At 43.0% G+C, this 13128-nt stretch overlaps 1 protein-coding gene across 1 annotated transcript in view; it reads right to left on the minus strand.

Moving 5' to 3' along the window:
- The window catches only part of LOC139553793 (estrogen-related receptor gamma-like), a 351374-nt gene extending 339174 nt beyond the window's left edge, over positions 1 to 12200 (minus strand). Inside the window, exon 1 of the mRNA XM_071366466.1 lies at positions 11846 to 12200. The gene's annotated coding sequence lies outside the window, so the exon portion shown is untranslated. The remainder of the gene's footprint in view (positions 1 to 11845) is intronic.
- Between the last annotated feature and the right edge of the window lie 928 nt (positions 12201 to 13128).

The following is a 13128-nucleotide window of genomic DNA, read 5'->3' on the forward strand; positions in this document are numbered from 1 at the left end:
TAGAACAATATAAGTAGGGAAGGAGAGAGTAGAACAATGGAAGTAGGGAAGGAAAGAGTAGAACAATAGAAGTAGGGAAGGAAAGAGTAGAACAATATAAGTAGGGAAGGAGAGAGTAGAACAATGGACGTAGGGAAGGAAAGAGTAGAACAATAGAAGTAGGGAAGGAAAGAGTAGAACAATGGAAGTAGGGAAGGAGAGAGTAGAACAATGGAAGTAGGGAAGGAGAGAGTAGAACAATATAAGTAGGGAAGGAGAGAGTAGAACAATGGAAGTAGGGAAGGAGAGAGTAGAATAACAGAAGTAGGGAAGGAAAGAGTAGAACAATGGAAGTAGGGAAGGAGAGAGTAGAACAATGGAGGTAGGGAAGGAGAGAGTAGAACAATATAAGTAGGGAAGGAGGGGGTAGAACAATGGAAGAAGGGAAGGGGAGAGTAGAACAATGGAAGTAGGGAAGGAGAGAGTAGAACAATATAAGTAGGGAAGGAGAGAGTAGAACAATAGAAGTAGGGAAGGAGAGAGTAGAACAATGGAAGTAGGGAAGGAGGGAGTAGAACAATGGAAGTAGGGAAGGAGGGAGTAGAACAATGGAAGTAGGGAAGGAGAGAGTAGAACAATGGAAGAAGGGAAGGAGAGAGTAGAACAATGGAAGTAGGGAAGGAGAGAGTAGAACAATAGAAGTAGGGAAGGAGAGAGTAGAACAATGGAAGTAGGGAAGGAGAGAGTAGAACAATGGAAGTAGGGAAGGAGAGAGTAGAACAATGGAAGTAGGGAAGGAGAGAGTAGAACAATAGAAGTAGGGAAGGAGAGAGTAGAACAATGGAAGTAGGGAAGGAGAGAGTAGAACAATAGAAGTAGGGAAGGAGAGAGTAGAACAATGGAAGTAGGGAAGGAGAGAGTAGAACAATGGAAGTAGGGAAGGAGAGAGTAGAACAATAGAAGTAGGGAAGGAGAGAGTAGAACAATATAAGTAGGGAAGGAGAGAGTAGAACAATGGAAGTAGGGAAGGAAAGAGTAGAACAATAGAAGTAGGGAAGGAAAGAGTAGAACAATATAAGTAGGGAAGGAGAGAGTAGAACAATGGACGTAGGGAAGGAAAGAGTAGAACAATAGAAGTAGGGAAGGAAAGAGTAGAACAATGGAAGTAGGGAAGGAGAGAGTAGAACAATGGAAGTAGGGAAGGAGAGAGTAGAACAATGGAAGTAGGGAAGGAGAGAGTAGAACAATGGAAGTAGGGAAGGAGAGAGTAGAACAATAGAAGTAGGGAAGGAAAGAGTAGAACAATATAAGTAGGGCAGGAGAGAGTAGAACAATGGAAGGAGAGAGTAGAACAATATAAGTAGGGAAGGAGAGAGTAGAACAATGGAAGTAGGGAAGGAGAGAGTAGAACAATAGAAGTAGGGAAGGAAAGAGTAGAACAATATAAGTAGGGCAGGAGAGAGTAGAACAATGGAAGGAGAGGGTAGAACAATAGAAGTAGGGAAGGAGAGAGTAGAACAATGGAAGTAGGGAAGGAGAGAGTAGAACAATATAAGTAGGGAAGGAGAGAGTAGAACAATGGAAGTAGGGAAGGAGAGAGTAGAACAACAGAAGTAGGGAAGGAAAGAGTAGAACAATGGAAGTAGGGAAGGAGAGAGTAGAACAATGGAGGTAGGGAAGGAGAGAGTAGAACAATATAAGTAGGGAAGGAGAGAGTAGAACAATGGAAGTAGGGAAGGAGAGAGTAGAACAATGGAAGTAGGGAAGGAGGGAGTAGAACAATGGAAGTAGGGAAGAAGAGAGTAGAACAATGGAAGTAGGGAAGGAGAGAGTAGAACAATGGAAGTAGGGAAGGAGAGAGTAGAACAATGGAAGTAGGGAAGGAGGGAGTAGAACAATGGAAGTAGGGAAGGAGAGAGTAGAACAATGGAAGTAGGGAAGGAGAGAGTAGAACAATGGAAGTAGGGAAGGAGAGAGTAGAACAATGGAAGTAGGGAAGGAGAGAGTAGAACAATAGAAGTAGGGAAGGAGAGAGTAGAACAATAGAAGTAGGGAAGGAGAGAGTAGAACAATGGAAGTAGGGAAGGAGAGAGTAGAACAATGGAAGTAGGGAAGGAGAGAGTAGAACAATAGAAGTAGGGAAGGAGAGAGTAGAACAATATAAGTAGGGAAGGAGAGAGTAGAACAATGGAAGTAGGGAAGGAAAGAGTAGAACAATAGAAGTAGGGAAGGAAAGAGTAGAACAATATAAGTAGGGAAGGAGAGAGTAGAACAATGGACGTAGGGAAGGAAAGAGTAGAACAATAGAAGTAGGGAAGGAAAGAGTAGAACAATGGAAGTAGGGAAGGAGAGAGTAGAACAATGGAAGTAGGGAAGGAGAGAGTAGAACAATGGAAGTAGGGAAGGAGAGAGTAGAACAATGGAAGTAGGGAAGGAGAGAGTAGAACAATAGAAGTAGGGAAGGAAAGAGTAGAACAATATAAGTAGGGCAGGAGAGAGTAGAACAATGGAAGGAGAGAGTAGAACAATATAAGTAGGGAAGGAGAGAGTAGAACAATGGAAGTAGGGAAGGAGAGAGTAGAACAATAGAAGTAGGGAAGGAAAGAGTAGAACAATATAAGTAGGGCAGGAGAGAGTAGAACAATGGAAGGAGAGGGTAGAACAATAGAAGTAGGGAAGGAGAGAGTAGAACAATGGAAGTAGGGAAGGAGAGAGTAGAACAATATAAGTAGGGAAGGAGAGAGTAGAACAATGGAAGTAGGGAAGGAGAGAGTAGAACAACAGAAGTAGGGAAGGAAAGAGTAGAACAATGGAAGTAGGGAAGGAGAGAGTAGAACAATGGAGGTAGGGAAGGAGAGAGTAGAACAATATAAGTAGGGAAGGAGAGAGTAGAACAATGGAAGTAGGGAAGGAGAGAGTAGAACAATGGAAGTAGGGAAGGAGGGAGTAGAACAATGGAAGTAGGGAAGAAGAGAGTAGAACAATGGAAGTAGGGAAGGAGAGAGTAGAACAATGGAAGTAGGGAAGGAGAGAGTAGAACAATGGAAGTAGGGAAGGAGGGAGTAGAACAATGGAAGTAGGGAAGGAGAGAGTAGAACAATGGAAGTAGGGAAGGAGAGAGTAGAACAATGGAAGTAGGGAAGGAGAGAGTAGAACAATGGAAGTAGGGAAGGAGAGAGTAGAACAATAGAAGTAGGGAAGGAGAGAGTAGAACAATAGAAGTAGGGAAGGAGAGAGTAGAACAATGGAAGTAGGGAAGGAGAGAGTAGAACAATATAAGTAGGGAAGGAGAGAGTAGAACAATAGAAGTAGGGAAGGAGAGAGTAGAACAATGGAAGTAGGGAATGAGAGAGTAGAACAATATAAGTAGGGAAGGAGAGAGTAGAACAATGGAAGTAGGGAAGGAGAGAGTAGAACAATGGAAGTAGGGAAGGAGAGAGTAGAACAATGGAAGTAGGGAAGGAGAGAGTAGAACAATATAAGTAGGGAAGGAGAGAGTAGAACAATAGAAGTAGGGAAGGAGAGAGTAGAACAATGGAAGTAGGGAAGGAGAGAGTAGAACAATATAAGTAGGGAAGGAGAGAGTAGAACAATGGAAGTAGGGAAGGAGAGAGTAGAACAATAGAAATATGGAAAAAATAGTAGAACAATGGAAGGAGAGAGTAGAACAATAGAAGTAGGGAGGGAGAGAGTAGAACAATGGAAGTAGGGAAGGAGAGAGTAGAACAATAGAAATAGGGAAAAAAGAGTAGAACAATGGAAAGAGAGAGTAGAACAATAGAAGTAGGGAAGGAGAGAGTAGAACAATGGAAGTAGGGAAGGAGAGAGTAGAACAATGGAAGTAGGGAAGGAGAGAGTAGAACAATGGAAGTAGGGAAGGAGAGAGTAGAACAATAAAAATAGGGAAAAAAGAGTAGAACAATGGAAGGAGAGAGTAGAACAATATAAGTAGGGAAGGAGAGAGTAGAACAATGGAAGTAGGGAAGGAGAGGGTAGAACAATAGAAGTAGGGAAGGAGAGAGTAGAACAAAAGTAGTAGGGAAGGAGAGAGTAGAACAATGGAAGTAGGGAAGGAGAGAGTAGAAAAATGGAAGTAGGGAAGGAGTGAGTAGAACAATATAAGTAGGGAAGGAGAGAGTAGAACAATGGAAGTAGGGAAGGAGAGAGTAGAACAATATAAGTAGGGAAGGAGAGAGTAGAACAATGGAAGTAGGGAAGGAGAGAGCAGAACAATGGAAGTAGGGAAGGAGAGAGTAGAACAATAGAAATAGGGGAAAAAGAGTAGAACAATGGAAGGAGAGAGTAGAACAATATAAGTAGGGAAGGAGAGAGTAGAACAATAGAAGTAGGGAAGGAAAGAGTAGAACAATAGAAGTAGGGAAGGAGAGAGTAGAACAATGGAAGTAGGGAAGGAGAGAGTAGAACAATAGAAATAAGGAAAGAAGAGTAGAACAAAAGAAGTAGGGAAGGAGAGAGTAGAACAATATAAGTAGGGAAGGAGAGAGTAGAACAATGGAAGTAGGGAAGGAGAGAGTAGAACAATGGAAGTAGGGAAGGAGAGAGTAGAACAATAGAAATAGGGAAAAAAGAGTAGAACAAAAGAAGTAGGGAAGGAGAGAGTAGAACAATATAAGTAGGGAAGGAGAGAGTAGAACAATATAAGTAGGGAAGGAGAGAGTAGAACAATGGAAGTAGGGAAGGAGAGAGTAGAACAACAGAAGTAGGGAAGGAAAGAGTAGAACAATGGAAGTAGGGAAGGAGAGAGTAGAACAATGGAGGTAGGGAAGGAGAGAGTAGAACAATATAAGTAGGGAAGGAGGGGGTAGAACAATGGAAGAAGGGAAGGGGAGAGTAGAACAATGGAAGTAGGGAAGGAGAGAGTAGAACAATATAAGTAGGGAGGGAGAGAGTAGAACAATAGAAGTAGGGAAGGAGAGAGTAGAACAATGGAAGTAGGGAAGGAGAGAGTAGAACAATGGAAGTAGGGAAGGAGGGAGTAGAACAATGGAAGTAGGGAAGGAGAGAGTAGAACAATGGAAGTAGGGAAGGAGAGAGTAGAACAATGGAAGTAGGGAAGGAGAGAGTAGAACAATAGAAGTAGGGAAGGAGAGAGTAGAACAATGGAAGTAGGGAAGGAGAGAGTAGAACAATGGAAGTAGGGAAGGAGACAGTAGAACAATGGAAGTAGGGAAGGAGAGAATAGAACAATAGAAGTAGGGAAGGAGAGAGTAGAACAATGGAAGTAGGGAAGGAGAGAGTAGAACAATAGAAGTAGGGAAGGAGAGAGTAGAACAATGGAAGTAGGGAAGGAGAGAGTAGAACAATGGAAGTAGGGAAGGATAGAGTAGAACAATAGAAGTAGGGAAGGAGAGAGTAGAACAATATAAGTAGGGAAGGAGAGAGTAGAACAATGGAAGTAGGGAAGGAAAGAGTAGAACAATAGAAGTAGGGAAGGAAAGAGTAGAACAATATAAGTAGGGAAGGAGAGAGTAGAACAATGGACGTAGGGAAGGAAAGAGTAGAACAATAGAAGTAGGGAAGGAAAGAGTAGAACAATGGAAGTAGGGAAGGAGAGAGTAGAACAATGGAAGTAGGGAAGGAGAGAGTAGAACAATATAAGTAGGGAAGGAGAGAGTAGAACAATGGAAGTAGGGAAGGAGAGAGTAGAACAACAGAAGTAGGGAAGGAAAGAGTAGAACAATGGAAGTAGGGAAGGAGAGAGTAGAACAATGGAGGTAGGGAAGGAGAGAGTAGAACAATATAAGTAGGGAAGGAGGGGGTAGAACAATGGAAGAAGGGAAGGGGAGAGTAGAACAATGGAAGTAGGGAAGGAGAGAGTAGAACAATATAAGTAGGGAAGGAGAGAGTAGAACAATAGAAGTAGGGAAGGAGAGAGTAGAACAATGGAAGTAGGGAAGGAGGGAGTAGAACAATGGAAGTAGGGAAGGAGGGAGTAGAACAATGGAAGTAGGGAAGGAGAGAGTAGAACAATGGAAGAAGGGAAGGAGAGAGTAGAACAATGGAAGTAGGGAAGGAGAGAGTAGAACAATAGAAGTAGGGAAGGAGAGAGTAGAACAATGGAAGTAGGGAAGGAGAGAGTAGAACAATGGAAGTAGGGAAGGAGAGAGTAGAACAATGGAAGTAGGGAAGGAGAGAGTAGAACAATAGAAGTAGGGAAGGAGAGAGTAGAACAATGGAAGTAGGGAAGGAGAGAGTAGAACAATAGAAGTAGGGAAGGAGAGAGTAGAACAATGGAAGTAGGGAAGGAGAGAGTAGAACAATGGAAGTAGGGAAGGAGAGAGTAGAACAATAGAAGTAGGGAAGGAGAGAGTAGAACAATATAAGTAGGGAAGGAGAGAGTAGAACAATGGAAGTAGGGAAGGAAAGAGTAGAACAATAGAAGTAGGGAAGGAAAGAGTAGAACAATATAAGTAGGGAAGGAGAGAGTAGAACAATGGACGTAGGGAAGGAAAGAGTAGAACAATAGAAGTAGGGAAGGAAAGAGTAGAACAATGGAAGTAGGGAAGGAGAGAGTAGAACAATGGAAGTAGGGAAGGAGAGAGTAGAACAATGGAAGTAGGGAAGGAGAGAGTAGAACAATGGAAGTAGGGAAGGAGAGAGTAGAACAATAGAAGTAGGGAAGGAAAGAGTAGAACAATATAAGTAGGGCAGGAGAGAGTAGAACAATGGAAGGAGAGAGTAGAACAATATAAGTAGGGAAGGAGAGAGTAGAACAATGGAAGTAGGGAAGGAGAGAGTAGAACAATAGAAGTAGGGAAGGAAAGAGTAGAACAATATAAGTAGGGCAGGAGAGAGTAGAACAATGGAAGGAGAGGGTAGAACAATAGAAGTAGGGAAGGAGAGAGTAGAACAATGGAAGTAGGGAAGGAGAGAGTAGAACAATATAAGTAGGGAAGGAGAGAGTAGAACAATGGAAGTAGGGAAGGAGAGAGTAGAACAACAGAAGTAGGGAAGGAAAGAGTAGAACAATGGAAGTAGGGAAGGAGAGAGTAGAACAATGGAGGTAGGGAAGGAGAGAGTAGAACAATATAAGTAGGGAAGGAGAGAGTAGAACAATGGAAGTAGGGAAGGAGAGAGTAGAACAATGGAAGTAGGGAAGGAGGGAGTAGAACAATGGAAGTAGGGAAGAAGAGAGTAGAACAATGGAAGTAGGGAAGGAGAGAGTAGAACAATGGAAGTAGGGAAGGAGAGAGTAGAACAATGGAAGTAGGGAAGGAGGGAGTAGAACAATGGAAGTAGGGAAGGAGAGAGTAGAACAATGGAAGTAGGGAAGGAGAGAGTAGAACAATGGAAGTAGGGAAGGAGAGAGTAGAACAATGGAAGTAGGGAAGGAGAGAGTAGAACAATAGAAGTAGGGAAGGAAAGAGTAGAACAATATAAGTAGGGCAGGAGAGAGTAGAACAATGGAAGGAGAGAGTAGAACAATATAAGTAGGGAAGGAGAGAGTAGAACAATGGAAGTAGGGAAGGAGAGAGTAGAACAATAGAAGTAGGGAAGGAAAGAGTAGAACAATATAAGTAGGGCAGGAGAGAGTAGAACAATGGAAGGAGAGAGGAGAACAATAGAAGTAGGGAAGGAGAGAGTAGAACAATGGAAGTAGGGAAGGAGAGAGTAGAACAATGGAAGTAGGGAAGGAGAGAGTAGAACAATGGAAGTAGGGAAGGAGAGAGTAGAACAATAGAAGTAGGGAAGGAGAGAGTAGAACAATAGAAGTAGGGAAGGAGAGAGTAGAACAATGGAAGTAGGGAAGGAGAGAGTAGAACAATATAAGTAGGGAAGGAGAGAGTAGAACAATAGAAGTAGGGAAGGAGAGAGTAGAACAATGGAAGTAGGGAATGAGAGAGTAGAACAATATAAGTAGGGAAGGAGAGAGTAGAACAATGGAAGTAGGGAAGGAGAGAGTAGAACAATGGAAGTAGGGAAGGAGAGAGTAGAACAATGGAAGTAGGGAAGGAGAGAGTAGAACAATATAAGTAGGGAAGGAGAGAGTAGAACAATAGAAGTAGGGAAGGAGAGAGTAGAACAATGGAAGTAGGGAAGGAGAGAGGAGAACAATATAAGTAGGGAAGGAGAGAGTAGAACAATAGAAGTAGGGAAGGAGAGAGTAGAACAATGGATGTAGGGAAGGAGAGAGTAGAACAATATAAGTAGGGAAGGAGAGAGTAGAACAATGGAAGTAGGGAAGGAGAGAGTAGAACAATAGAAACAGGGAAGAAATAGTAGAACAATGGAAGGAGAGAGTAGAACAATATAAGTAGGGAAGGAGAGAGTAGAACAATATAAGTAGGGAAGGAGAGAGTAGAACAATGGAAGTAGGGAAGGAGAGAGTAGAACAATAGAAATATGGAAAAAATAGTAGAACAATGGAAGGAGAGAGTAGAACAATAGAAGTAGGGATGGAGAGAGTAGAACAATGGAAGTAGGGAAGGAGAGAGTAGAACAATAGAAATAGGGAAAAAAGAGTAGAACAATGGAAAGAGAGAGTAGAACAATAGAAGTAGGGAAGGAGAGAGTAGAACAATGGAAGTAGGGAAGGAGAGAGTAGAACAATGGAAGTAGGGAAGGAGAGAGTAGAACAATGGAAGTAGGGAAGGAGAGAGTAGAACAATAAAGATAGGGAAAAAAGAGTAGAACAATGGAAGGAGAGAGTAGAACAATATAAGTAGGGAAGGAGAGAGTAGAACAATGGAAGTAGGGAAGGAGAGGGTAGAACAATAGAAGTAGGGAAGGAGAGAGTAGAACAAAAGTAGTAGGGAAGGAGAGAGTAGAACAATGGAAGTAGGGAAGGAGAGAGTAGAACAATGGAAGTAGGGAAGGAGTGAGTAGAACAATATAAGTAGGGAAGGAGAGAGTAGAACAATGGAAGTAGGGAAGGAGAGAGTAGAACAATATAAGTAGGGAAGGAGAGAGTAGAACAATGGAAGTAGGGAAGGAGAGAGCAGAACAATGGAAGTAGGGAAGGAGAGAGTAGAACAATAGAAATAGGGGAAAAAGAGTAGAACAATGGAAGGAGAGAGTAGAACAATATAAGTAGGGAAGGAGAGAGTAGAACAATAGAAGTAGGGAAGGAAAGAGTAGAACAATAGAAGTAGGGAAGGAGAGAGTAGAACAATGGAAGTAGGGAAGGAGAGAGTAGAACAATAGAAATAAGGAAAGAAGAGTAGAACAAAAGAAGTAGGGAAGGAGAGAGTAGAACAATATAAGTAGGGAAGGAGAGAGTAGAACAATGGAAGTAGGGAAGGAGAGAGTAGAACAATGGAAGTAGGGAAGGAGAGAGTAGAACAATAGAAATAGGGAAAAAAGAGTAGAACAAAAGAAGTAGGGAAGGAGAGAGTAGAACAATATAAGTAGGGAAGGAGAGAGTAGAACAATATAAGTAGGGAAGGAGAGAGTAGAACAATGGAAATAGGGAAAAAAGAGTAGAACCAAAGAAATAGGGAAGGAGAATACAAGGAGTCAATGTGCAAGGTTACGAGGTAGTTGAGGTAATTGAGGTAATTTGTACATGTAGGTTGGGGTAAAAGTGACTAGGCAATAACAATAAATAATAAACAGAGTAGCAGCAGCGTATGTGAAGACTTTGAAAGTTTTTCTATATGTGTGTGTGTGTCGTCAATATGGTTATATTCAAGCCAATGAATTCATGCAGATCTGACCGGCTCTGGTCATGTCTTAAGGTGATGGGCGACTTCATTGGAAAGAAAATCAAACGTGGGTCTATCCCGCTACATTAATGCACAGGGTCTTCTCAAAACCACGCAAATCCTGCTGTACTACGCACGCACGCACGCACGCACGCACGCACGCATGCACGCACGCACGCACACACACACACACACACACACACACACACACACACACACACACACACACACACACACACACACACACACACACACACACACACACACACACACACACACACACACACACACACACACACACACACACACACACACACACACACACACACGCACGCACGCACTCTCTCCGCCATGCACAGGAATACATTTTTACGAGGGGGGGAGGAAGGGACCTGAAGTTGATGGCTACATTATGGCAGTGGAATACTAATGATTGGATCAGCCTGGGTCTAAGTCTACAGGATTTGACTTGGTTTTCGTTGCCAGAAGCAAAGCCTGGATTAAAGTAAATACAGGCTTAGAGAGAACAGAGAGATAGACTGGACAAACACATGACTTCAAACAATCGGAGAGAGATCCTAAATAGTTACTTTCACTTAATACTCAGCAAAAGATCGAGAGATGGAGCGGGGGAGAGGGAGAGACAGAAAGATAGATAAAGACAACGGAAGGAAAGAAGGAAGTAAGAAAGAACGTCCCGCTCGGCGTGCTTCAGATCGCCATGATTCCTTCTAAAATCCACTTCCTGCTTGACATGATGTCACTGCCTACATCACTGGGAGAGGACTGCAGCTGCCTAAGGGCTGTGAATCTCTGATTAGCAGTCTCTCTCTCTGTGTGTGTTTGTGTGTGTGTGTCATTGGACAGCCAGTGGCATCTCTCCCTCTGCATGGGTATTAATAGGAACACACGTCATACAGGCCTCGAGCTGGACCTACCCGTAGGCACTGATCTAGGATCAGCTTACCCTCTTCAAAACATAAACTGAACCATTAGAAGGGGGAGACGCAAAACTGACCATAGATCAGCATTCAGGGGCAGCTTTGTCTCAGTGTAGAAATAGACACAGAGGATACATCCAAGCAAACATATTCATCCATAGCAGAATACCCCATTGTAAGGAAGTTAGCAGAGGGAACAGTGATATAGAATATAGAGATGTTGACCAACGTCAGAGCTAGGACGCCATGTTACCTCCTCCAAGCCCCCCATTCAACCATTCAGAATAAGCATTTGGATTCTAAGTACTGTTATTGTAAGTATAGCGGTTCAGCTATCTTGATTCATTTTAAATGAGAATGCAATAAACACACATTCATTCGCTTACACAAGAGGTGTAATTTCTCCAGATATCATTCCTGCTTACCCCCTCAATAGAAGTGGACTTGCTGTGGTGTACCAGCTAGCTACAGACACCCACCCTCTCGCTGTGTATCTGACCTGCACAGCTCACTGTGAATGGGCCAAAGATGCGGCCGATGACCACTGACTTTTTAAATTATTGAGTGAGTGACCTCAATTGGCTGGTGAAAAAGGCCCCACATCACATCGCTCTATATTCTAAATATACACAACAAACATTGGCTAGATTCTGAGGCTGACCACTGATGTTCACACAAGAAATGTAGTACTTATGGGTTTGCATATCTAAATTAATTTTCTAGAATTAAGACCATGCACACTGCATACTGTATATTGTAAGGTTGATATTTTGGCATATAGTAATCGGATAAGGGATACACTGACATACTGTATGTAATAATATTGCACACTGGCTTCAATAAGAGTGCCAATAGATGATTAAATATGAACACTCTAGGTCAACTACTAGTAAGCTCTCAATCACAAACCATATTTCAAAACTACTCAAAAGAGATGGTACTATACTGCTCACATTGTACTGTACACACGCAAGCACGCAAACACGCACACACACACACCAAGTTTGGCAGCTTCTCCTGAACCATACAGCGTTTTGTATTGTCCATAATCCCCTGTCATGAGCATCTAGGCAGTGAAACAATTTTAGCACATCCAACAGCAAGCACTCCCAGCTTGGCAGGTCAGAGGAGGAGCAGCAGGTTTACCACTACACACTCACACGCACACAAACACACACAGGCACGCACACAGGCATGTACGGACACACACATGCGCGCACACACACACGCGCTTTCCCTGATGAGGTGCACGTTACTCACAGTCTTCCTGCTTTCTTGAAAGAGTTGTGATGCAGTTTTCAAGGACACACTCGTCTGTCGTCTTCCCCCCTCTCTCTGTCTCTCTCTCTCTTGTCCTCTCGGTCGCTGCAGCCACAACAAACGTGAATGTGACGCTCGCTCTATTTCTCGTCCTCTCGTTTCTCCCTCTCTTCTCTCCGTCTGCTGTCTCTGGATCAGGGGCTGAGTGGTTCTCTGTGTACCGCCAAGCGGGACCTCTATCTTGGCGAGTGTGGTTTGTGGGAGGGAAGGAGGGAGGGAGGGGAAATAGAGAGAAAAAGGAGTGCTGGATAAACTGACGGCTCTTTCCCCTGCCTGTGTACTGGTACACACACTGACACACACACACTCTACACAGAATCGGCTCCCGGCAGGCTCCTATTGCAAGCCAGCAGAAAACAGCCTGCTTTACTGAAAAGCACCAGCATCACATTTCAGGGAAGAGAGAGGGAGAGAAAGAGGTCTGGGACAGGACAGGAGAGGAAGTCTCAGGCTACTGAGCGCTACACGGTCCCCTAAGCCTAACTGTCTCACGTGAAAAATTCCCCCCCGCTGAATTCAGAAAAGGACTTCGATAAACAAACAAAGAAACAAACGTTTATTTAAAGAGGGGGGATGTGTTTCCTGTTTCCTGCATTGCCCACTGCTGCTTGCTCTGCTTCTTTTCCACATCAGCAGTGTTTCCCTGTTGGCTAACACGCACTGGGAGAGGAGGGTAGGGTACAGTATTATCATAGGCTAGACTACTATAAAGAGTACTGAAATCTCAGCAAACCAGATATTGTAGCTATCAGACGTAGATTTAGTAGGTCTGTTAATTAGCAACACTATATCGATACAGTTTATTTGTTGTATACTTTATGGTGAGTATCAATATGGTTCACAATTCTATTAGGGTCTGAAACTGCTGTATGCTTGATCTGCTTCCCTAACCATATACTGAATGATGTGAGGGTGTGTCTACGAAAGTCCAGAGGGGATATATGAATCCAAAGATTAGTCCCTCGTTATGTCGAGATCACAACTTATGTATCTCATGATCACGACATAGCAATGCTGTTTTGTATAGATGATGAGAAACTCTATAAATGGGAGTGGACGTATTGATGACAGATTGACAGTATGGCGGAGGCGGCACAGCCCACAGTGGATCAGCACATACGTTTTTATTGAATGTTACACTAAGGAATGGTACATTTCATGCTAACATCATGCTTTCATTTGTGTTTGTAGCGCATTATCAGTTTCTAAGTTAGAATGTTAGC

This window comes from Salvelinus alpinus, chromosome 25 (genome assembly GCF_045679555.1).
Source record: "Salvelinus alpinus chromosome 25, SLU_Salpinus.1, whole genome shotgun sequence".
In the NCBI taxonomy this organism is placed as follows: Eukaryota; Metazoa; Chordata; class Actinopteri; order Salmoniformes; family Salmonidae; genus Salvelinus; species Salvelinus alpinus.